The sequence below is a fragment of the Xyrauchen texanus genome, chromosome 22 (assembly GCF_025860055.1).
Source record: "Xyrauchen texanus isolate HMW12.3.18 chromosome 22, RBS_HiC_50CHRs, whole genome shotgun sequence".
In the NCBI taxonomy this organism is placed as follows: Eukaryota; Metazoa; Chordata; class Actinopteri; order Cypriniformes; family Catostomidae; genus Xyrauchen; species Xyrauchen texanus.
The window spans coordinates 11,595,046-11,621,355 of NC_068297.1; the positions used below are offsets into that span (position 1 = coordinate 11,595,046).

General features: G+C 37.8%; 2 pseudogenes; one reads left to right on the forward strand and one right to left on the reverse strand.

The window, feature by feature from the left end:
* The first annotated feature begins 230 nt into the window (after nucleotides 1-230).
* LOC127662230 (gremlin-2-like) lies at nucleotides 231-17,259 on the forward strand (annotated as a pseudogene).
* Nucleotides 17,260-20,054: 2,795 nt separating this feature from the next.
* Nucleotides 20,055-26,310, reverse strand: part of LOC127662317 (formin-2-like) — a 62,070-nt pseudogene continuing 55,814 nt past the window's right edge.

The following is a 26,310-nucleotide window of genomic DNA, read 5'->3' on the forward strand; positions in this document are numbered from 1 at the left end:
AAACCACACAAACAACAGAATAAGAAAAGAAAACAGAAAAAGAACAGTTAGTTCTGTGTATCATACAAAACCAAATGAAGATTTATGAGTATACACATTTCAAATTTAAAATGATAAACTGCATATTGAAAGATTTTGTGACTGAAAGCTTTTGTCTTTTAAGGCCACAAAACACAGCTGCTTTGTCTTGCCTTGATGTGCTGTGGTTTAAAACCATTTTGCATTTGGAAAGACACTTAAGAAAAACCTTCAGGCGGGACCCTGATAAAGCCACAGCAAAAATGTCAAAATGTTCCAGAAATGAAGCCCACAAACTTTGGATCTAACCAATATAAATATATACTGATGGGAATTGGGAATTTGCAGATGGAGTAAGAAAATATTAAATTAAACATACATTCAATTAATATCTTAAACAATGTTGTAAATATATCTTGTTTTAAGGAAAATTGTGAAAATAAGACAATTATTTTTGCAGAGTGCGGCTGTATTGGTGTATTATTTATATTTACAGAGAGGTTGTATTGAAACGCAGAAACTGTAAGCATGGTAACTTGCAGCAGTACAAGAACAAGAGGGACGGGATTATGGCGAGGATGCAAAGCCCATGTGAGCTGCAGTTTGAGGAGAGAGAGAAGCAGAGAAGGTGAGAATGAAAGAGAACGTGTGGAGGAGAGACAATATGTTTTCAGAACTGAGTGATCAACAGTGGGCTTCAGGGGGAGGTATCAGAGAGTGCTAGACCAAAAACAGAGGGAGTGAGAGAAAGAGGTGTAGATGAATCAGTTAGAAACTTGTGTGGAACTGGTGGTTTCCCTTCTCATCTCACCACACTCACTTCACTCTGGAAAGGCAGTTTGATGTGTCAGTAAATGAGAAGATGATTCAAAGACTCCCCAGGAAGGACTCAGTGACACAGAATGCGAGCTGGATGCCACACACATGACTGAAATGGGGGAACTATGAGCCATAAAGCGTGACCGCTTCAGTTTGGCCTCTTCAGAGCAGGACTCAAACAGGAAGGGCTGGTGGAGACACAATTTCAGCACAACTGAAGGAGAACTCTTCAAGAATCATTCTGTATTTCTCTGGGAAGCTTCTTGTCTCTCTTATGGATTTCCACACGTCCTTTCTGCAGCTGGAGCTCTAAACCTTGGGCGATCTTTGAACTGCTGTTTGACCTTTGACCTCCTGTGACCTTTTTTTAGGATAACAGCAATACAATACATCTCCAGATCAACAGGTACAGTCTAAATAAAAAGGGGTTCCTTAAAGGAGCTATATTGACTGAAGTCTACATAAGGTGTTAAAGCGTTAGGGCAAAAGTTTTAACAAATGTTTGTAGAACGACAGCCTTAGTGAGCATTCACATTCATTGGATGGAAAAATATTCATAAACATAATATTATTGTGTTCCATGGAAGAAAGAACGTCATACGGGGTTGAAACAACATGAGGTAAATGATTACAGAATTTTCATTTTTGGGTGAACTATTCCTTTGAGGTTTTTTACTTGCGGCATGTGGCTCCTGTTTTTAATGGAACCTAAAAAGTAAGGTTGGAATTAACACACAACGCTATTGTAACAAGCTTAAAAAAAACTAACCTAAATGCGGCGGTACTATGATACAGGTAATCTTGAAAATAAAGAAATCTTAAACGACAACAAGAGATGTGCAATGATGTTTCTCATGAAGGATTGCTATTGAGAGTGGGACAGGAGAGATCACATATTGAAGGGGTGTTAATCACATTAGACAACACATTGAAGAGTGTGAATGTCTAGCTCTGGGTTTGAAGATGGGGACACAGACATAGCATGTGTGTATGAGGTTGTGAGACAGTCTTGGCTTTTTTCTTTCTCATGCGTGTGTTTGTGTGCAAAATGTGTGCTTGTCATTATAAAGAATGGCACAGAAAAGGATAAGCCACATCTCAGTTCAAAGTGGTGACTGCCTCTCAGAGCACATTAAACTGAGTGGATTTAGAGCCTGGTTGGCTTGAAAAGTTTCCCATTAGCCTTATAATTCACACCAATTTTTGATTAAACAGTATTTCAAGCATATGCATTGTGTTTTAAAGCTAGGTTTAAGGTTAGGGTTTGATATAAGTTAGGTCTAGGGTTAGGTTTTAGGTGAATTATACTACAAAAAAAATCCTTTTATTAATAGAAATTGATGGCAATAGGAATTCCCCACAACATTTTTACTTCATGTTGTATCTGTCTGGGGAGAAAATGGATTGCAGAAGTTAAACAAAACCTTCTTTTTGGGATTCCCTCATTTGGGTTAGTATGGTATGGTGTGTCCTTGTTTAGTTATTGAAGTAAATGTGTGTATTTGAGTGAGCTGAAAGCCAGACTCAAAGCATTGTTTGAAGACAGCTATGAGAAGAACTCAGTCAATGACATGGTTGAACTATTCAACCAGTTTAAATCTCAGCCATGTTTTCTAACATGAGTCTAACTCAACAAGCCTAAACCACTGATTTTCAACCCCTGAGCCTGCTTTACTATCACTTACTCTCACTGCTCTAGATACTCTTATACCAAATAGTGACAAATCTCACCATGGAAGCATTTAGATGAAATCCAATTCAGATGCATTCATCTGGAGTTTGGGGACCTCTTTGTACAATCCTACTTTTTATCTTTTACATTAAGGCTTACTTTACTTTTGCCATTAATATAGGATAGTATCAGGGGTGTAATGTAATTCAGTAAAAATACTTAAATATAATACTTAAGTATTATTTTGGGGGATTTGTACTTTACTCGTGTACAATTTAATCTGAATACTTGTACTTTACTTAATTACAATAATACTTTTTACTCCTTACAAATTTATTTTAGCTTGAAAAGTACTTATGACATTGATTGCAATCAATTTAATTTCTTCTAACTGAACTGAAGCTGTATTTTCAGTGCATCCGACAAATGACAGATGAGTGTTGCACGGAGGCTGTGTGGAGTTCCGACTATCTACAGAGGCGGAATTTTGTATCTGAACTGAGCTTCGGATATGTTGAAATATTTGTGTGACTAGACGTGACTGCCCAACTGAATGTTTTGTATTCATTAAAAACAATGAGCACGAAGTGAGAAACACTGATGGTTTTTGTCCTAAACTTTATTCTAAACTCCTGCTACTTCTATAGATTGGCCGGTTATGAAGTCATTTATTTCTACACTTGGCTTCGTTTTTAAATCATATCTATACATGTCTACTTATTTGCTGAATTATTATTGTTGTTGTTAGGCAACTATTAATTATAATAATAACTATGAAACCTAAACCTAACTGATAGTGTCATAAAAAGCCAATAGTGAGATGAAAAACACAATTTCTGAAGCAACCACATAATTTTTTGATGCTACTATGACACTTTCAGCTCATGTTTCAACTCGTGTGCTCTTCAGAACTTGTATCCTTTATATCGCATATTCAACACTTTCAGTTGAGCCACCGAGCAATTTGATCACACTTAAACAAGCTTGTTGATGTACTGTAGATGCTTATGTAATGCAAGCATTAAGGTGTTTATATGTCAATAGATAGCATTGTGTGAGGAACAGAGCAAAAAGTGTTTATAATCTGCCGTTTTACTCATTGTTGTTTTAGCACATCTAGTGTTCATTCCACCAGGAAATTGCAGTGTTACGTACAACAGGCCACATATAAATAATTTTCTAAGTTTAATTATAGTAACATGACTCTATGAACAGTTTATGAATGCCACTAGGGGAGAAATATGATAGTCGTAAGAGAAAATAAAAAGGTGACTTAACAAACCAATCGAATTTAACAAAATCCTCTCTCACACAATCTCCTGTCTTGATTAGCTTCTAGCTAGAGGAAAAATTATTTTTACTTTTTTAATACAAGTTTAATGTGAATACTTTTTTACTTTCACTCAAGTATGTTTTTGGCTAGATACTTCTCCATATTTTCACTTAAGTATAATTTCTGAGTACTTTTTACACCACTGGGTAGGGTTGCACCAGCTGTGTGTAAGATCTCACGTAAGTTCGGACGTAAAGCTCATACTAAGGGCATAGTAACTACTAGTTAGTTTGTAACTAAATCAGTTCTTAATTTGGTTGCACCACCTGTTCTTAAGGCAGAACTTAACTAGTAGGTCGTAAGCTCTCCGTAAAGTGATGCGTAGTCGCACAGAATTACATATTTGTTTTGTAATCCAATCAGCAGCCTTCAAATTTGTAAACAGGAACCGCGCACATCATTTCAAGCTGCTGCCTTGCGTTAACTGTCAAAACAAAAACATACAATCTAAAAAGTTATATTGACACATTTAATTTCAAATATCTTTCATAGCCTACACATGGAGGACAAAACAATGTGTGTGCTGTCACCTATTATATTTTGCATTGATCCAGTGGCAAAATAACATAACGCAACGTTAGTGCCATTTATGCAACAACTAGACTAAGTTTGAACTTATGCACAGCTGGTGCAACCGGCCCCAGGATAGTCTAGATGGACAGGAAAGTGGGGGAGAAAGAGGGGAATTGGGGTCAGGACATGATCCAAGCAAGATTCAAACATTGGTCCCTTTGAACCAACAGCTGATTTTTGTCAGGAGTGAATGTGCTACCTTCTGCACCAGAGATCTGATGTACAATCTAGTTTCTTGTGTAAGAGAAAGATCACTGGAGATGGTCACTTGTCTTCAGTATTTTTGCTCCGCACTTTATGTTCTCATGGTGGAACATCTTGGTTCCTGTGGTGTAGATTAACATGCACTCTGTACATGACCTATTACAGTAAGATTTCCTTAGCAAGCATCACTTTCATCTATCCCCATGACTCCTATGGGTTGAATATGGTCTGGAGATGCTGAAATTGCTTTAAGCGCACACTGCATTAAAGTGTTCCATTAATCAGAGACGATACCTGACACACACTTGATTGCCATACAAACTGATTGCATGGTGGCTGCATTTGGTTAAATTAATTTGATGTCTTTGGAATTTTATGTAAACAAGCTTGTGCATGTGTGTCTCCATAGGAACATAATCATTAGCATGAGCTTTTAGAAAAACCTTGTACAATGCTATTTTAAAAGCTCAGTTAATTTACTCCTCATTATGCTATTCCAAATTTGTAAGAATTTCTTCATTTTTACATTACTTCCTTACAATGAAACTGGCTATAAGTCCCTGATATTCTACCTAAAATCTTATTTTTTAACAAATTCTGTTGTAAATTACAACAGAATTTAAATTGTTAAGTGAACTAAGTGTGAGGTTGAAGGCTACTGTGTGTATTTAAGTGTGTTAATGTTATAGAGAGATTTACATGTGGCTGTGAGAGGTACATAATTGCAGCGATGATCACTCCTGTCAAATTCATAATTTTGTGGTGCCAGTTAGTGTTTATGTGTGTGTGTGTGTGTGTGTGTGTGTGTGAACGGGTATTTATCACTTTGTGGGGACCATAAGGATAGTAAAACCCGAAATGTTTGACCTTGTGGGGAAAATGTAAAAATGCAGAAAGTTTTCTGTGAGGGTTAGGTTTAGGGGTAGGGTTAGGGGATAGAATACATAGTTTGTACAGTATAAAAACCATTATGTCTATGGAAAGTCCCCATAAAACATGGAAACACAACATTGTGTGTGTGTGTGTGTGTGTGTGTGTGTGTGTGTGTGTGTGTGTAGAGAGAGAGAGAGAGATATAGAGAGCTTTAGGATTTTGGGTATGGCTTGATTTGTCATGGGTTCTAGAAGTCGTGGAAGAGTGAGTGAAAGCTTGCTTTGGGTTTTTACAGTGGTTGGTCAGATGCTAGAATCACTAGCTTTAAAGGACCGCATGCTAGCTTCTGCTGGTACTTTGTGGTTTAACAGCAGTGTACTGCAGGACCAGAACACACAGGGTAATTTCAGTGTAAAATATCAGTTCCCCGTCTGTCACTCACTTCAACGTTGTGTCGAAGAAGCGACACTTGGGGTCTCTCTTGAGAGCCTTTTGCATCTCTGATCTATGAAAAAAGGCAAATGAGAACTTGGCAGACAGAATTTGCATGTCCCGCCCCCGGACAATGGTATGTCAAAAATAATAGTCCCCTTAGTGCCCCTAGCACGGAGCTTGGATGCGTGGCTCTCACTTGCCAATCCGTCATGCTGGCTGGCCAGGACCATTCAACTCGGTTCTGCAATTCAGTTTGCCAGCCCCCCTCAACGTGGTAATGGATGCGCTATCATGACAATGCTTGCCCAGTGGAGAGTGGAGGCTTCACCCCCAGTCAGTCCAGCTGATTTGGGAACAGCTTGGAAAGGCCCAGGTAGACCTGTTCGCCTCCCGAGAAATCTCCCACTGCCCGCTCTGGTACACCCGAACAGATGCTCCCCTCGGGGAAGATGTGCTGGCACACAGCTGGCCTGCAGGGTTGCGCAAGTACACATTTCACCCAGTGAGCCTACTTGCACAGGTTCTGTGCAAGGTCAGGGAGGACAGCATTCTAGTGGCTCCCTATTGGCCCACTCGGACTTGGTTCTCAGATCTTGTACTCCTCGCGACAGCCCCTCCCTGGCAAATCCCCCTGAGGAGGGACGGGGCACACTTTGGCATCCGCACCCAGACCTCTGGAACCTCAAAGTCTAGCCCCTGGATGGGATGCAGAAGATCTAGCTGATCTACCACCTGCTGTCATAGACACGATCAACCAAGCCAGAACCCCTTCTACCTGGCCAAGACCCACAGAGGTGCGCAGTTAGGTCAGTGCTTTCATTCCTGCAGGAGAGGTTGGAGGGGAGGCTGTCCCCCTCCACCTTGAAGGTGTATGTAGCTGCTATTGCGGCCCACCACAACACAGTAGACGGCAAGTCTTTGGGTAATCATGACTTAATTATCAGGTTCCTAAGAGGCACCTGTAGGTTAAATCCCTCGAGCCTGTTCCCCTCTTGGGATCTCTCAGTGGAACCTGTTGAGCTTACCCAAAGACTTGCCGTCTACTGTGTCGTGGGGGGCCGCGATAGCAGCTACATACAGCTTCAAGGTGGAGGGGGACAGCCTCGAGGCCCTAGCCACTTTAACTCTATAAGATAAATATATAGAGAGAAAAGGCGCAGCCTGCTCCCATGCTTGGCACATCGCCTTGTTCCCCCGTCGAGGGTAAAGAACCAAAAGGCTTTGATGATTTTATGGGGCGTTGGGGAAGGATACATGCAGCCTGGCACAGCTGGTCGCTTTGGCACTTAAAATACGTGCCCGCTCCTGTGTCAGCAGTACACGTACACGGCTCAGTGCATGGCGTGATTTAAAATGGACACCTAGTGTTGCTTCTTCGACACAACATCGAAGTGAGTGACATAAGGGGAACGTCTGGGTTACGGATGTAACCTCCATTCCCTGATGGAGGGAATGAGACGTTGTGTCCTCCTGGCCACGTCGCTGAACCGAGCCACTGTTGCGGCCAAACCTCATTGTCGGATTCTCAGAAAAATCCTGAATGAAACAGATGCATTTCCCTCCCTTTATACATGCAAATTCTGTCTGCCAGTTTCTCATTGACCTTTTCTCATAGATCAGAGATGCAAAAGGCTCTCAAGAGAGACCAAGTGTTGATTCTTCGACACAATGTCATGGAACGGAGGTTACATCCGTAACCCAGACGTTTTAGTGTATAGGTATCACACAAAATTAGTACTTTCATCATATTCATATTTCTTGTAATTACAGTATTTCCACACCTTCTGACCAATGAAGTTTTACTCACAAAGAGCAATTTCAAGTCAATTAAATATTTTAGAGCTAAGCATTAGTAGAAAAAACTGATTTAAGGTTATTGTTATGGTTAGTAACATCATTTTTCCTGGTCTTGGAAAACCTCTTTTAGGCACTAAAATAGACATTTTCCGGTTTTCTATTATTGTGGGAACCCTGCAAACTTGGTTCTAAAGCACCATCTTTTTCATTTCCCTCTGAATGTTTTTAAAAAATTGCCAGGCTTTAACCACAAACACATACAAATTAAAAAGAGGACAACATACTTCTTAAACAACAGATTTTTCAATTAAAAACAGCTGCTTATCTAATCAAATTCCTCTAATACATTGAAATATAGATAAAGGCAATCCAATGTACTTTATATGACCAATATTGCAGTTTTGTAATGCGTGGAGACTCATTGTCTTGACTCTTGCATCCATATGTATAAGTCCTTCACCTCCTTCAATCACTGGGAGCTATATAACTGCAGGAGGAAGACAATGATGACCATCTCCAAAAATTCTCAAAGACTCTTTGAATTGTAATAAGTAATTCTTCTGGAGGATCCAACCCTGTAAGTCTGTGCCATAACATTGAAGCTACCAGGTTATTTACAATTAAACATCTCCCTCTGTAAGATAACTTTGGGAGGATCCACCTCCACATTTTCAGTCTCCCTTCAACTTTATCTACTAATCCTTCCCAATATTTCCCAACTCAAGACAGTTCTTAGATATATCCCAATTACTTTAAAGCCATCTTTAGTCCATTTGCATTGATTTGGAAGCCGAAGTGGCCCACTATTTGCCACTCCCCTAACATCAGGGATGTGCACTTATCCCAATTAATGCAAGCAGATGTTACTTTTTGAAAAGTCATCAAACTAGAAGTCAAAGCAGTCATATCATCGATGTTTCTAATGAATACAGTTATATCATCTGCATACACTGTAAGTTTTACCTGTGGATTTTCTGGAAATAAAGTAACACCAACAACTTGCAATCATTTTCTAAAAGATACAGTAATGGTTCAATAGATATTGAATATTAAAGGCCAGAAAGGGAACATCCTTGTATGCCTCTTGTTACAGCAAAATGTTAGGCAACCATTAATTCTGAGTGTACTGAATGTTTTGCTTTATAATAATTTAATTCAAGATATAAATTGTGGGCCAAAGCCAAAGGCCTTCAGAGTTTTTAATTGATTTCTATCTAAAGTATAATCTATGGTAACGTTAAAATCACCACATATTACAATAATCATATCTTTGGGATCAATTTAACAATTCTTCAGAAACTCTTTAAAAAAACTACTATGCTTGCTTCCTATATTTGGAGCATAAATATTGAAAAAGAAAAGATGGTGCTCTCAAAATGCATCTCTTACCTTTTATGAAAATTATAAAGTGACACCTGCATTAAGGTTTGTACCATGACTTAATCTGATATTGCATTCCCATTAATTTATTCACTTATTATCAATATCAGTATGTGTCTCTTGTAACAAAATCATATCTGTTTTCTTAATATGTAAGACCTTAAATAAGGCAGTTCTCTTTTGTACATCACTACATCCATTAATGTTTAAGGATCCAGCGTTAAAGGATGCCATCAGGATGAAAAGAGAAAAAGTATTGAAACGGCAATACCCTCACCTAAAGGATTATTAGGAACACCATACTAATACTGTGTTTGACCCCCTTTCGCCTTCAGAACTGCCTTAATTCTACGTGGCATTGATTCAACAAGGTGCTGAAAGCATTCTTTAGAAATGTTGGCCCATATTGATAGGATAGCATCTTGCAGTTGATGGAGATTTGTGGGATGCACATCCAGGGCACGAAGCTCCCGTTCCACCACATCCCAAAGATGCTCTATTGGGTTGAGATCTGGTGACTGTGGGGGCCATTTTAGTTCAGTGAACTCATTGTCATGTTCAAGAAACCAATTTGAAATGAATCGAGCTTTGTGACATGGTGCATTATCCTGCTGGAAGTAGCCATCAGAAGATGTGTACATGGTGGCCATAAAGGGATGGACATGGTCAGAAACAATGCTCGGTAGGCGGCATTGCAATTGGCACTAGGGCTAAGTGTGCATCCCGATTACACCACCACCAGCTGCCAGTGGTAGCATGATGGATCCATGTCTCATTCTGTTCAAATTCTGACTCTACCATCTGAATGTCTCAACAGAAATCGAGACTCATCAGACCAGGCAACATTTTTCCAGTCTTCAACTGTCCAATTTTGGTGAGCTCTTGCAAATTGTAGCCTCTTTTTCCTATTTGTAGTGGAGATGAGTGGTACCGGTGGGGTCTTCTGCTGTTGTAGCCCATCCGCCTCAAGGTTGTGCGTGTTGTGGCTTCACAAATGCTTTGCTGCATACCTCGGTTGTAACAGTGGTTATTTCAGGCAAAGTTGCTCTTCTATCAGCTTGAATCAGTCGGCCCATTCTCCTCTGACCTCTAGCATCAACAAGGCATTTTTAGCCCACAGGACTGCCGCATACTGGATGTTTTTCCTTTTCACACCATTCTTTGTAAACCCTAGAAATGGTTGTGCGTGAAAATCCCAGTAACTGAGCAGATTGTGAAATACTCAGACCGGCCCGTCTGGCGCAAACAACCATGCCACGCTCAAAATTGCTTAAATCACCTTTCTTTCCCATTCTGACATTCAGTTTGGAGTTCAGGAGATTGTCTTGACCAGGACCACACCCCTAAATGCATTGAAGTAACTGCCATGTGATTGGTTGATTAGATAAATGCATTAATGAGAAATTGAACAGGTGTTCCTAATAATCCTTTAGGTGAGTGTATATTGTTCTATGCATAATGACTTAGCGCTTTAGAGGGCAGTTCTTCACTCTCTTTTTAACAAATTTCTTAAGGCTGATCCAATTAGTTAGTGATGCTTTCTTCATGACAATAGCTGAGGATTAAATACAAATTTGAGTTCAGGAAAGAACATCTCCACTTTTTTGGTTTTTGCAGATTTTTTTTGTACCATCCAAAAAATGTTTTAGATGTTCAACAGTATAATAGCAATGCTAAGCACATTTTTCCCACTGAGTTTCCTACAAGGTCGAATCAGTCAATTAATTAACAATTAAGTCTGAAAACTCACTATCTGAATCACTGTCAATACCCTGAGAATTAGTCTTCTCAGTCATAAATTCAGCATCAATTTGAGATGCACTACCACTTTCTATCTGCATCTCTCTAGAATCATCACTCCCTGTAAGTGCACCATGCTATCCGTTTGCTCTAACTCACCAGCAGATTCCATGAATCCCGGAACTCCACACTATCACTCATTCCACTCTGCTTTCCATCAGACATTTTTCATTTTCATTCATTGATCTCAGCACTGCAACCAGGACACGTTAAGGTAGACTATTCAATAATTTCAGTAGATGCAGACTTTTGAGCCTGCAAATCATCTGTTGCGCTGTCTTTAATCACTTCAACCAAATCATCCTTCTCCATAGCAATTGAGCTTTGCTTTGGAGCTGAGTTACACTCAGCATCATTTCCCGTATTTTGAGTCTCTTTAGCCACAGGCAGAGGCGCAAAAACCATATATGCAAGGTATAAAAAACAAAGGGGTGCCATGTAAAGGGGGCTCCAATGGCTCACTAAAGGTTGTGCAATAGGCAATAAACGGGGGTACGTTTGAACACATCAACTTTTTCGAGAGATTGGGCAGTGGCAAGTCTGGAACAAACATATCCTGTACACTCAAGCCACACTCTACTAACTGATTGACCATTTCCACTTCTCTTACAAATATAAATATTGCCTTATTCATCCTGAAATTGGACATTATGTTTAACGCTCCTATTTCCCTGCCAACAGCGGCCAAAACACTCAACAGATATCAACTCATCAGCTAGACCAGAATCTTATCTTCAGTTATGCTGACAAAAATGGCACACTAACACCTTGTCTCCTTATCCAAACCAGAATTAAGAAAAATAACTTAGAAAGGAAGAAAGGAAAAGTTTGGAACTCACTCAGTGCCGCCACTCACTCCTTCCACTCACACGCTCTTCCCAGACACACCGCACATGCGCGAGATAGAGAGATAGAGATAGAGAGAGAGAGAGAGAGAGAGAGAGAGAGAGAGAGAGAGAGAGAGAGAGAGAGAGAGAGAGAGAGAGAGAGATTTTATTTTCTTGCATATGATCCAACTAGGCACTGTCATTATCTCCGAATCACAATTTTTCATAGGGAGGGATTTATCGCCCCTCTGTGTGTGTGTGTGTATGTGTGTTTTCACTTTCACTACCAAAAATCTGAAAGCATGAGACTCAGGCAACAAGGTTGCCATCGTCTAAGGCACTGGTTCTCAACTGTCCATCAACAACAAAAAATAACAATAAATCAATACTAAAAACAATAAAACAATGCTAAATGCAAATGATACAGTTAGTGCTGTCAATTCATAATTTTTTTTATTTTTATCAAATTCATTACATGATGTGCAGATCAATTTATCTAATTATTCACAATTAATCACATACCAGTATTTACCAAGAAAGGCCCCCACATAAAGATAATTTAGAATAATTTAAATAATTATAAATATAATATATTTTCTGAGTAAATATTATAATTCAGATCATTCAAGTATATTTAGTAATATTGTGCAACAGACAAGTAAAGAATTTAGTTTTGTATGTTATGTTTTGTCCCTTATCTCAAGAATCAGTGAATTATATTACTACTTCAAACCATTGCTTATATATGCAGTAACAACCCCAACACTAACACAAAATTTTCACAGGACAGTGTTAAATATGTTTCTCCATTTACAATGTCTAACCAGGAAGTCAACACTGCTTTTCCATTCTTTATAAACAACAACCTTTTAAATCAAACTTCTACTCATGCGAAAGAGCTTTGAGGTGTTCAGCCAATGCAGTCTCATGAATATTCATGAGCTGCTAATGCACAATTGCTGCTGGATCAGTAAATGTTTTTTATTTTAGTGCATAAAACTCACAATGTGTTTTGGGGTCAGAGTGACTCAAAATCATGGATCAGGTGAATGCCCTTTTTAATTCAAATGAAACAATCTAAATAACTATTTATTTTAAGGAGATTTTGACACTTTAGTACAAACAACAAGTTCAGTACTGTGTACCACTAAACCCTTGCAAAAATTGAGAGTTCTTTAAAATTTGCTGCAAACCTGCTGAACACTTCAAACTCCCCTCAAACCCTTGATTGTCACCAAAAGTTTTCCACTTTCTGCAAACTTCTAGCAAATATTTGCGATGAATTGCAAGCTCGTTTGCATATGAAAATAATACGTGGGAAATTTGCTGCAAGTTTGTCAGAACTCTAGATTTTTTTGTAAGTAAAAATCTGGGCCCTGAAACAAAACCAGTTGAGAACCAGTTCTCTAAGTAGTCCACTGTCATATCCCAGTATTCCATTTTTTCTTCACACAAAGTCTTTATGATGGAGCTACCAGTAAACTGAGCCCTCTAGTCACTCGGTGGTCATCGAAATGAGTGAAACCCAAGACTGCTAAACTTCCTACATCCGGATCTAATAACATTCACATGGTTCTCTGCCTACTGTTTACACGTCCCCTGCATATCTCACCACCGACAAAAGCAAAGCTCTCATTATTTAACCCTGCCTCAGCAGAGACATAAAGGCCAGTTCTTTGTAACCTCATGGCTCCCTTTTAATGGGAGGCCCTGTTTATTTGCATGAGCATTCTAGGACTGGTGTAAAAGTAAACAGCATTAATGGCTGCCGGTGGCACTTATGGAGGGAGATATGGGTGATTAATCCATTCCTTTCTGCCACCGTGTAAGTCACTGTGAGCTGTAGCCTTAGAAGTGAATTAATCTTTCCGATAACCCAATATACAGTGTGTTCCAGACATCTGAGACCACAATGAAAATCTTGGATTATTTAAGCCTGGAAATAAGATAAAGTTGTAGGATTTTATACATCTTAAATGTTAAATTAATAAGAAATATTTAGGATTATGTGCTATCTAGCTAATCAAATGTACTCATATTGGTCACACTGACCAAAGAAAAAAGTAAACATTCAGCCATAAATGAAAATTCTGTAATTATTTACTCATCATCATGTTGTTTCAAACCCATATGAGCAACACAAAATGAAGCTGTTTGGCATAATGTTAGCCTTATTCATCATTCAAATTGCTTTTGGAATTTTTTTCCCATTCATTTCAATTTAACAAGGACTGAGATTACCATGCTGCCAAACATCTTTTGTGTTCCAAAGCAGAAAGAAAGTCATATGAGTTTTACACAACATAAGGATGAGTAAATGATGACAGCACTTTAAAACATCCAAATGAAATGCCTCTCAATCTCATTGTCATTCCTCTTCAGAGTGGGACTAATGTTTAAATCGTATTTAAAGTGAAACTTGAGCAAGCAGGCGCTTGCTTTAAATCTGTATATTTATGCTTTTCGACTTTTGGAGAAAGATTTACAGTATTACTTGGCCTGACTGTTGCTTAACACTTGTTTTATGATATGAAAATGAGGTAAAATTGCTTTATGTAGCTCCAGGCTTTCTGTGGGCTCTTTAGGTTGGTCTGTCCTGAAAAAACATCCACATCCCCTCAAAAAGCCTGTGGAAGGTACAAACAAAAATGCATAAATACAACTGTGCTTTTATTCCCAATGTACCCAGCAGACAAGTTGAAAGAGAATGTTGGCCGAGAGAAAAAGAGGAACAGAACAAGGCCAGAAATGTCAGAGGTTATCAACATTGTGGGTTATCTAAAGCCAGATTGGCAGAGGGCGCCATGATAAACGGGACTGAGGATTTAGACCAAAGACTGGGATTATCTTTATCAACATTACATGATAAGCAGCACTCTGCTTTTTAAGGAAAGACACTTCCGGTACAAAGAATGAGAAATTAGTCAAGTAACCGTAAAACACTGTGCTGCATTACCATGGTTTTCCGGACATGTTGTCACGATTTTTTATTTTTTTATATGTACCATGGAAACAGAATGATATTCTTTGAGGTATCTTGGAGTAACATGTAATTACCATGGTATGTGAATGAATATGGTAATAATTAATTTCCCATGTGATACCATCACTGTACCATGGTACTGCACCAGTACTTTTTTAAGGCTAAACAAAATAATACAATACAGTATTACTAAAATAATTAATATAGTAAGACATCTGCCAGCTTCAACCAAGGTCTAAATCCTAATTTGTGCCAAAATGAGTTTATTATACATAAACTGTTTTAGCATTTTAGGTAACTGGGTAGTAACAGATTACATGCAATCAGAATTATGTAATCAGATTATAAAAATTGAGAACCTGTAATTGGATTACATTACATTGTATAATATTAGTAATCAGATTACAGTTACTTTATATGGATTACAAACATGTATTTATTGTCTCCCATCTTGGGTAATATAGTATTATTTTTATGACCCTTTAAGCAGCTTACAACCAGTAAATTCTTGTTTGATTTTATGTTTAATAATGTTTAATGAAAGGAGGATTAACTGGTACTTATTACATTCAAAATAAATTATTAGATTTTCATCAAAACATGATCCAAAAATAACAAAATTAGACTTCCTAAATGTGAAAGCTAAAAGATTACATTACTGATTACAGTTTAAACCGTGTAATTTGTAATCAGTACCAGATTTCATCTACCCAGCACTAATGAGGTATAACCATTTATTCAAATTCTGCTAAACAAATACATATCAATATACTTTAAAGCAAGGGTTGCACTTTAAAATCATTCCTTTTTTTGTTTGAGTGATGCGTCCAGACCAAAAAAACATTAGCTCGACCAATAGTGTGAGTTTGGTGCTGGACTATGTTTTTTTAGAAAGAGAGAGTTTGGCGTTCCAATTCCATTTGACGTTGGTTGAACAGAAGTGACACGCTTCAGTACAATGTTACATTTTATATTTCAATATACAGTACCTTTATTTTCCAGTTGAAATATAATAATAATAAAAACAAAAACAGAATACCCTACAAAAGCACTAATTTTATTTCCCTTCTTCAATCTTATCTCATAGAATGTTCTGGAAGCTGGCATTACCTGCCATTTTGGTATGGACGCTTTGTGTATCTACGGAAACCAAGAAGCCACGACCTCAAGGTTCCATCCCCTCCCCTTACAAGCTTAAGGGCAACGAGCTGTCATCGCCATCCCTCACTTTAGCATCATTACCCCAACACAAGTCCCCACGACGGCAGAAAGGTAAACACGACGTGCTGTCGTCGAGCCGTGAGGCCCTAGTGGTCACAGAGAGGAAGTACCTAAAGAGCGACTGGTGCAAAACACAGCCATTACGTCAAACAGTAAGCTTGGAGGGCTGTCTGAGCCAAACTGTGATCAACCGCTTTTGCTATGGCCAATGTAACTCATTTTTCATCCCTCGCCACTTGACATCCCAAACCTTTCTGCATCGAAGTCGAAAAATGGCACCTGTGCCAGACCACAACTCTTCATTCCAATCCTGTGCATTCTGCCGCCAAGCCGGATAACCAGGGTTACCGTACGACTTCACTGCCCTGGGCTACAGCCACCATACCGACAACGGAAAGTGCAACGCATCAAGCAATGCAAATGTGTGTCTGTTAATGTCAATGCTGCATAATACCTATAGAAGAAAGCTGACACAAATATATGGCTGGACAATGCTTCTAATGCGGCTGTTTCGTTTGACTTTGAAAAATATTAAACTGAGGTTGTTGAACAAGGGCACACAGACAATTTGTGTGCAACATGTGCCAAAGACAACAGCTAATCAAAAACTGGCCACCTTCATACTATCCTGACTATACCGCAGTATGCAAGAGCGCAATGGCAAATTGCTGCCGAGCAGCAATGCATACAGAGCTGGATTTTTCTTCTTTTTTTATTTTGTTTTTTAAAACAGGGCTATACACAATGAAGCTGACTGTTCAATTACTTGTTTGAAGTATCACCAAGTACAAGACACAGTTAATCTAAATTCTGTTTTAAATGAACTAATGATGTAATATGTCAATGTGAGATCATGTTTGAGTTTAAGTTAGTCCTTTTTATGTCATCATTAACAGACCTTAAGCCAGGTGCACATTGTATAATATTTACGATCCATTACGATTGTGGTTTTCCACACAAAAGGATGGTGGGTGACTGTGGGCCTTATCAACAGAAAACCTAGAGGAGGTTTATTATATTTTGACTTCAAAAAGTCAGTTACACTCTATTTTGACTTGGTGCTGCCATTGGCTTCATTTCATCCAATGACAATTGCGGCTGATCTTGTTTAACCAAATTACATACCTTTGAGTACCTTCTATGATGATACACAATGTGCAGACATTTTTTGTAATTAAAAAAATAAATACTATGAATGACAATATTTAACAAAATAGCAAAATGTGTAGATAAAGAAATTTTATGATATGGCAAATCAACAATAGATAAACTATAAATATATGTAAAATATATAATGAACATGCTTTCTAAAAATAAATATATTATTTCACACCTTTTGATTGTCAATGATTGCTCTGCTACTTCTTATAGTTTTCTATGTATTTCTGCATATGGAAACAATATGAAAACAAAATTATTCACACATATCTGCTGCTGCAGACAATTTCTTTACAGTAACAACTTGTCAGAGGTATCATATGACTATAGCAGTAACAACATACAGAAATAATAGCAATGGTCACCCATGAAATACAAAGCTGTCCAGCTCTTTAAATAATTATTAATTAAAAATAATTATTGCACACTGTGAACTATTGACAACTGCTGTACAAACAACACTGATGGATCAAATTGAAGAAGTGTCATTGTATAAAAACAAGTCATAATGTTTGTATTAATTTCTCAACTCATTACATTAAACACACCTCACACTTCTGTTGCAAGAGAGAAATAAACAAAACAAAAAATATTACAGGCTGGGCTAGTTAAAAACTGTTTGATGAAACAGAGGATGCATAATACTGAATTTCACTTTTCCAATATTCTTCCATGCTTATTTCAAAGTATTTGTCTGATTTTCTGATCACTTACTTGTTCCCATAACAGCAGACCGTGGCAGCCCTTAAATGAACTATTAAAATAAGTTAACACTCTTTTAAGACTTCAAGCAGGTGGTGGAGCAACAATGTACACCCAGATATTGTCATGTTTTCTTTATGTATTCTGTGGTTTCAATTTCTTGTAAGTGACATCCAGTTGTCATTATTCATATTGGAAATGGAATTGAATCTGTGAAATGAATAATTGTAATCAGATTACAGTTACTGACTTTCAATGAATTACTTATGGTTCTAATGGGTCATTGTTGCAAACAAGACATACAATCAGCAAAACATGTTTAATCCTTTTAATGAACAAGGAGAAAATATGTACATTAATTTGAGCTCATTGACCGAAAAACAAAACAAACAAACAATGTTTTAGAAAGTAACTTAAACGTAATTATTAAATTGATTACTTTTCATATGAAGTAATCAGTATAGTCAGTAAATTTTTAACAGTAATTACTTAAAACAGTAATCTGTATTAGATAAATCATTAGTCATTTGTAGAGAATTACTTTTTGAGTAACTTACACAACACTGTTCAGCATGCGCTTTTGTAAAACTTAAGTTACATTGATAGTTTAATGTTAGTTTCTGTCTTTACACAAAACTAAACAACTCTGAAAAATATGTCCATTTTCATTTACTAAAAAAATAAGTTATATATTTGAAAAATCTCATCGTTATGCTCATTGTTGTATATGGAGATCAAGCAAGAAAAGTGGACACAAAGGGTTTTGTAGGATTAGGTGGTCTATGGCAGAAACTCACATCTTCTGTCCCAATTTGGCTTTCTGTGTGACATGAGGAGAAACAGAGAAACAGATAATGGTTGCAGTTAGATTTTACCCTGGTAAAGGTAAGTTATTCATCACTTGTAATTATGGTGTACACAGTATGGGGTCTATTTTCATGAGCGCACTAATTCTAATCGCAATATGCATGCAAATTGTGGGTGTATTGTATGTAGTTTCCTGAGAAATAGGTAATTGCGCTAAGATGTTTGAAAACCACGTTTTTTTAAATACATATATATATATATATATATATATATATATATATATATATATATATATATATATATATATGAGATTTGTGTTAAATTATCTAGAGTTCATGATTTATTTTTCAATTATTAATATTACGGTATGTTTAAAATTACAATATTTTTTTATGATCTAATTTGCAATGTTATTGCAAAGTGTGTCACTGTCATAGAAATATCCCCAACAATCATTAATCAGTTAATGCACAAAAGAATGTCATTTTCAATTCTTCTAATTCATTGCATACAGACCATGTACACTACCAACTTCTTATGTGCTGTTTTTGTTTATATTGTGGGTGTTTGAGGGAATGGACTATATAATAGGATGCAGACGGTGGAATAATTGGAGGAAACCTCAGAAATAAACTGCACTTGATCCAGCCCATTTGCACATTGTGCGGGTGATTTCGCTAAACCCACTAGCGCTTAGACTTAGCACATGCTTGCACGAAAACACCAAAACTTCATGCATGGCCAAGCCCACTGATTTTGCTCTTATGACTTAAGCTTTGCTTAACACTAGTGCTCCTAAAATAGGGCCCTACTTCTATGATGACAGTGGTATCTAGGTAACCATGCCGCTATATTGAGTCGGTGTTTGTGAATATTCAAATCAAAGGTTCTTTATCAGCATGTACTGTATGGTTCCATGAAAAAACTCATCCACATCCATGAAACCCACTGCACATTATTTGAAATGGAAAAATGTTCTTTTGACTATAAAAAGCGTCTTCAGAACTGATCACTGAAAGGTTCGCTCCAAATAACTCTATTTGGAACCTATATTTTTAAGTGTGTGTCTGTGTGTGTGTGTGTGTGTGTGTGTGTGTGTGTGTGGCGTGTATTTATCACTTTGTGGGGACCAAATGTCCCCATAAGGATAGTAAAACCCGAAATGTTTGACCTTGTGGGGACATTTTGTCGGTCCCCATGAGGAAAACAGCTTATAAATCATACTAAATTATGTTTTTTGAAAATGTAAAAATGCAGAAAGTTTTCTGTGAGGGTTAGGTTTAGGGGTAGGGTTAGGTTTAGGGGATAGAATATAAAGTTTGTACAGTATAAAAACCATTATGTCTATGGAAAGTCCCCATAAAACATGGAAACACAACATGTGTGTGTGTGTGTGTGTGTGTGTGTGTGTGTGTGTGTGTGTGTATGTGTGGAAAGCATGCAATATTTTTTTCAACCTATTATTCTTGATGCATGTTTAGATTTTACATTGTAAGTAGCCTTCTCTCGTGCCAGTCTGAAAGTCTTCTGCTACTTTCAACCTAAAAAACACACAAATGAATGCTTAAAATTAGACCAATCAACTATCAATCAATCAAGGCTGATATACAAATTTACAATGACAGACAAAATTGCAATGAGAACATAATTTCTTCTACTCTTCTGCAGTAGACTTTTATTCTCTCTCTTCCATAGTTCCTTAAAATCAGACAAAAACTCATGCCACACTGAGAAAAATGTGTTTGGTGAAACCTCTTTCTCTCCCGACTTAGGCTTTACAGGGAAAAACATGCTCAGCTCCAGAAAACTGGAAAGCATTCAAAGAAAAGCATGACACTATGAACAAAATATCATAAAATAAGATTAGAAAGTTGACACAAAGGAATTGTGAATTTGATTGGCTTACTTCAAGCATGTGAAATGTGAAATTTTAGATTACAAAAAAATATTGTTCTCACATAAAGAACGACAAGTGCAATTTCTTTTTGCCTATAGCAACCTTTTGGTATGTAAGTCTAGCGCTTGGAAGAAAATACAGGAATGAGCAACATTTCAGACAATGAACACAAAGGCTTTTAAAGTTAATTGACTTGTCATATTTGTTCTTTCCACTCTAAGAGCCAAGATCTACTCAACGTCAACCAATCTCAGTGAATTGTGCTTTTAGTACCAGAAGTCAGGGTATAACATGGATGCTCATGCACAAACACAGACACACACACATACTGTAGAAGAAACGCACACAGAGAAATAACCAATTTGACACAGTAATAAGTAAACTTGGCAAGGTTAACCAGCAAGACAACTTAAATCCTCTGCGTGTCAGTGAGATGTTTTTCCTGGAGCTCAAGCCCTGCCTTGGCTGGGTGAATAAAAATATGACAGAGGGACTATAAACATGACGCAGTCTATTGTTTTATACTTCTAAACTTATTTGAATTTTATACTTCTGTATTTGAACTACTTGTCAGTGAATAAAATAGGTTATAATAGGGAGGTTATCAGTGGTTTGTTCAAATTAATTTCTTTTTTTCTGTTTACTTTTTTCCATCTTTTTATCCCCTTTTCTCCCAATTTGGAATGCTCAATTCCCACTTCTTAGTAGGTCCTAGTGGTGGTGCGGTTACTCATATCAATCCGGGTGGCTGAGGACAAGTCTCAGTTGCCTCCGCTTCTGAGACCGTCAATCTGCACATCTTATCACATGGCTCACTGTACATGACACAGCGGAGACTCACAGCACGTGGAGGCTCATGCTACTCTCTGCGATCCACTTACCACATGAACCATTGAAAGCGAGAACCCCTAATCACGACTACAAGGAGGTTACCCCGTGTTACCCTTATTAGCAACTGGGCTATTTTGGTTGCTTAGGAGACCTGGCTGGAGTCACTCAGCACACCCTGGATTCAAACTCGTGACTCCAGGTGTGGTAGTCAGCGTCAATACTTGCTGAGCTACTCAGGATCCGGTTTCTCCCAGTTCTAATCAAACAGACTTAATAATTTTCCCAAACAATTTTATTCATGTTGGTCCAAGCGTACATGTTTTTTTACATCTTTGTTTTGGAGCATACACACACCTGCACAGATTATGACAAACATAAACCCTCCAAAATAAAACATTTGTAATCTGATGGCATGAAATATCAAAAAGCAAAACAAAAGCAATTTACTGTAAAAATCATGTTAAAACAAATTGAGGTTAAGCAAATATTCTAAGCGCAAACATTTTTCCATGAGCTTTGCTAATGAGAATAAAGTATTGGTTAATTTATTCTGTCACCATTACTCATATTCATGTCTTTCAAAACCCATATAAAATTCTTTCTTCCAGGAACACGAAAGGAGTTCTTTACTGTATAGCAGTCAATGTTACTTGGAGTGCCTTAAACAGTAAAGACCTTAGGTATTATATTTGATACCAATCTGTCCTTTGAAAATCAAATTACCAATGTTTGAAGAACAGCATTCATCCACCTAAGAAATATTGCTAAATTACGGTACATGCTCTCTGTTGCTGATGCCGAAAAACAAATGAATGTGTTCATGACCTCAAGACTAGATTATTGTAATGCATTACTGGGAGGATGTCCAGCAAGGTCAATAAACAAACTTCAATTGGTTCAAAATTCAGCAGCCAAAGTGCTGACGAGAACCAAGAAATATGATTATATTACCCCCATTTTAACATCGTTACATTGGCTACCTGTTACATTTCATATTCATTTTAGAATTCTGTTAACTACGTACAAAGATTTGAATGGTCTAGCTCTGCAGTACTTAAGTGACCTTCTACCATGCTATATTCCATAACGTTCATTACGATTGCAAAATTCTGGCCTGTTAATTGTTCCTAGAATATCAAAATCCACAAAAGGAGGTAGATCCTTTTCATATTTGGCTCCTAAACTTTGGAATAGTCTCCCTAACACCGTTCAAGATGCAGACACACTCCCTCAGTTTAAGTCTAAATATTATCTATTTAGCCAGGCATACACCTATACTTCAACACACAATTAGGCTGCTTTAGTTAGGTATGCTGGAACCAGAAACCAGAAACACTGATCGTGATCTATAACTCTGCAATAAATTGAATGGCATCTATGCTTATATTATTTTATTTGTTTCCCTGTCTCAACCTCAGGTCTCCTATCCTGAGATGTGATGATGACTAAATGCAGTCAGTGCCAGCCAAACATCACTTCAGTCTATTACGTACCTTGTCTGTATCTTGGACTTAGGATAGACCCCACCGAACCTCACCGAAATGACTGGCCAGGTTGAACTGCGATGCACCTCACTAATCTCTGCCTGCATCACCTCGGTCTATTGATGGACTACACTCTTGAAATGGAATACATAGACTATCAATTTCCAACAAAAACCTTCATCAGCCAATTAACAAGGACAATTGCATCTATGTGAACTTCTGCAGTTAATACAGAATGGACTTCAAAGACATTAGTCATTAATCTTACAGTTCATACAAAATCTTTGTTTAAATACTGTCCATTAAAACTTACTTAGTTTAATAATTTTAAACCATGACTTGCACTATACATAAGTAATATTGGCATTATATACATGATGTTAACCAGAGGGGAACTGGCCTCCCAAGGTTATTTTTCTCCCATTAACCAAGATCTTATGGAGTTTTGTATTCCTTGCCACAGTCGCCTTCGGCTTGCTCGCTGGGGTTATAAATACAATTATTATGTAATTACTTATTTTTAAACACAATTCACAATTGTATTTGATCAAACTACACAATGATGACTCATAGACATTATAGACATTAGAGTTTATCTTCTGTGAATGCCTGACCGTCTGTAAAGCTACTTTGAAACGATGTGTGTTGTGAAAGTCACTATTAAAGGGTGAGGGTCAAAATCCCTTGGCTCTTCAGATATATCAATACATATATATATCCTTTTATATCAGTATCTATCTATATTCTGTTGCTTAACTTCTTTAATAAAGTGATGAATTAACTATATGCATGATCACATAATCAATTCTATTTTCTTATGCATAACTGAAATATACTTTGAATCTTATGTGTGTTGGAATGTTAACTAGTGTCTTTTAAGGAACATTCCAGAGTCTCTCTCTCTGTCCTGCCCGTAGTCTGAAGGTCCTTTGGGGATAAGCTTAGCTGTGATGAGAGGGGGCAGGGAGAATGTTAAACATATGTTCTGTGTTTGATCGTTACTTTTCTATGATTAAGTATATGGTTCAAAGTCCTATGCAATACTACATGAATAGTAGAAGTGTGATTTTCTCTTATTATTTCTTTAGGGAAGAAAGGTATGTTATTTCTACCCCTCTCCTCTGCCTGAGGAGTGAAAATTTTATCTCTCTTGTTTTGGCTTAAATGACCTGATAATGTGTGCTCTGGCTCTCCTGTGCCCAGAGAAGAACTGTTGTTCGTCAGTGTTTTGTGTGTGCGTTTGACCTTCTACCCAGGTTTTGAACCCAGGAAGGCACACCAGGCCGACTCGAAGACGCTCACGATCATCTGCGAGGTCACTTCCGATGTAAATCTCGGGCTCTGACGACAAGTGCGCTGATTAATGTTGATAGGCCGCATAGCTCTCTATATGTTGTGACTTTATGTTCTTTTAGCCAATCAGGAGTAAAATAATGGAATGTACGTCCTTGCAAATGGTATAATTGATGTAAGATTTTGTGTAAGGTACGAGTTAGCTTTCGATCTCCTCGTGAGACTTTGCCGCTGGCTCTACCAATTTCACTGCAAACTATTCTTCAGTAAATTTTGGATTCTTTAATCAAATTTCTCGACTCCTGGTTTTCTTTCTCCATATCTGGTCCGGGTCACAACTGTTATACCCCTAACACTATATAAATAAAAATGACTTGACTTGAATCAAATCCAGAATCGTTGAATTCCTCATGATTCCCATTCATAACCACCACAGAAGTTTATTTTGTAAGGGAGCACATGCCATCATCTGGTAGCTATTCAAAAGTTTTGGTCATTGACATGTAGGCATTTTACTGATTTTGACAAATACGGTTAATATATCACTTTGATTCTGTGTGCCCAGGGTATTAGTAGAATGAACATAGATCAATCAGCATAGCAACAACCTCTCTCTGTATGTCTCTCTCTCACACACACACACACACACACAAACACAAACACACACACACGCATATATTGGTCCGGCAATCTTTATGAGGACTCTCAAACTGTACGAACTATAGATCTCCTAACCCTACCCCTAAACCTAACTCTCACCAAAAACATTCTGGATTTTTACATTTTCAAAGAAACATCGTTTAGTATGTTTGTTAAGCGATTTGAATTATGGGGACACTAGAAATGTCCTCATAAACCACATTTATAGCATAATACCCTTTGCACACACACACACACACACACACACACACACACACACACATTTTCTCGCTCACTTTTTCATCCTCTTTCTTTCTGTAGTTAATTTCATGCTCTGAAAAATAAACAGTAGTGGTTGAGGCAGTGGAGCCAGAGACTGTTGCCCTCCTGGAGTTTAAAATCATACAAATAACAAAAAATGAGACCAGTATTTTTTTCCATTACATGTTCAGTCTGTTTCCTTTAACTGGTGGCAGAATACATAAATCGGGATGTTTAAGAGGGTTCTTCCATGGTCATGTGACCCATCCTTGGGATTCCAGGCAGAGGAGACCCACAAGTCTCTAGATCAAAGAGAAAGTGCAAGAAGGGGGACATTTCATGAGAACCCCACCCTATTACCCCTGCCGCCAGACCACATGTGGGTTTTGTTATAAGGGCAAATTTGAATACAAAGAATTAGAGAGGGAGAGAGAGAGAGAGAGAGAGAGAGAGAGAGAGAGTTCTGATGGCATTTGGCAGAAAAAATATCAGCTCCTGCTCAAACTTACATTTTTGCCAGAAAACGTATGTTTATATGGTTCAAACACTACTTCAATTATTGGAAACTAAACTAAGATCAAAAGAGGTTGAAGATTATTAGGTAAGACATCTAAGAAACTTGAAGATGCATCCTGATGCATCAGGACGCTGTTTTAAACCACACATGCGATGTGGTCTTTGACTACCTCTGTATGTGTTTTTTGTGATCTAATCTCAAAACAATTTGCACCCTGTTTACAACTATTTTTATCATTAACAATTGCGATCAGATCATACGAAATACGCCTTATTACCAGCTGTAAACAGGGTCTTAAATAACTGCAGTCAGAGCTAGGGAATGCTCTAGAACAACTTCCGGCAGAAGTCCCACCCACATTAGTTTCCCCAGTAAGAGGTGGATAATCAATACATCAAGCTAACTGCTAGCCAGGCTAACATTCCATGGCAGTTAAAAAAGTTGATCACAGCTTGGGCCTGCCTAAGGTAGTAGCATTTTTCAAAAATGAAGAGGAGCTAGAGATAATATATCCAGCAGAAGTTAAACCAAACAAAGATCAGAAGAAGATGAAAGAGATGATCCTGACTACAGTGGACCAGAACCCAACAGAGTCCGGTGAAACCTGCTCTTCTTCACTGATCAGCCATCAGCCTGGCACAACACTCTGATATCTGCCATGAACTGCAGCAGAAAAGGTGGCATCAGTAAAGGCGGACAACTCACTCTAGAAGGTTAAAAATAGACAAAGCTGACTGTGAACTTGTTTCACAATGGTACAGTCATGGTCAAGGTGTCAGAACCCAG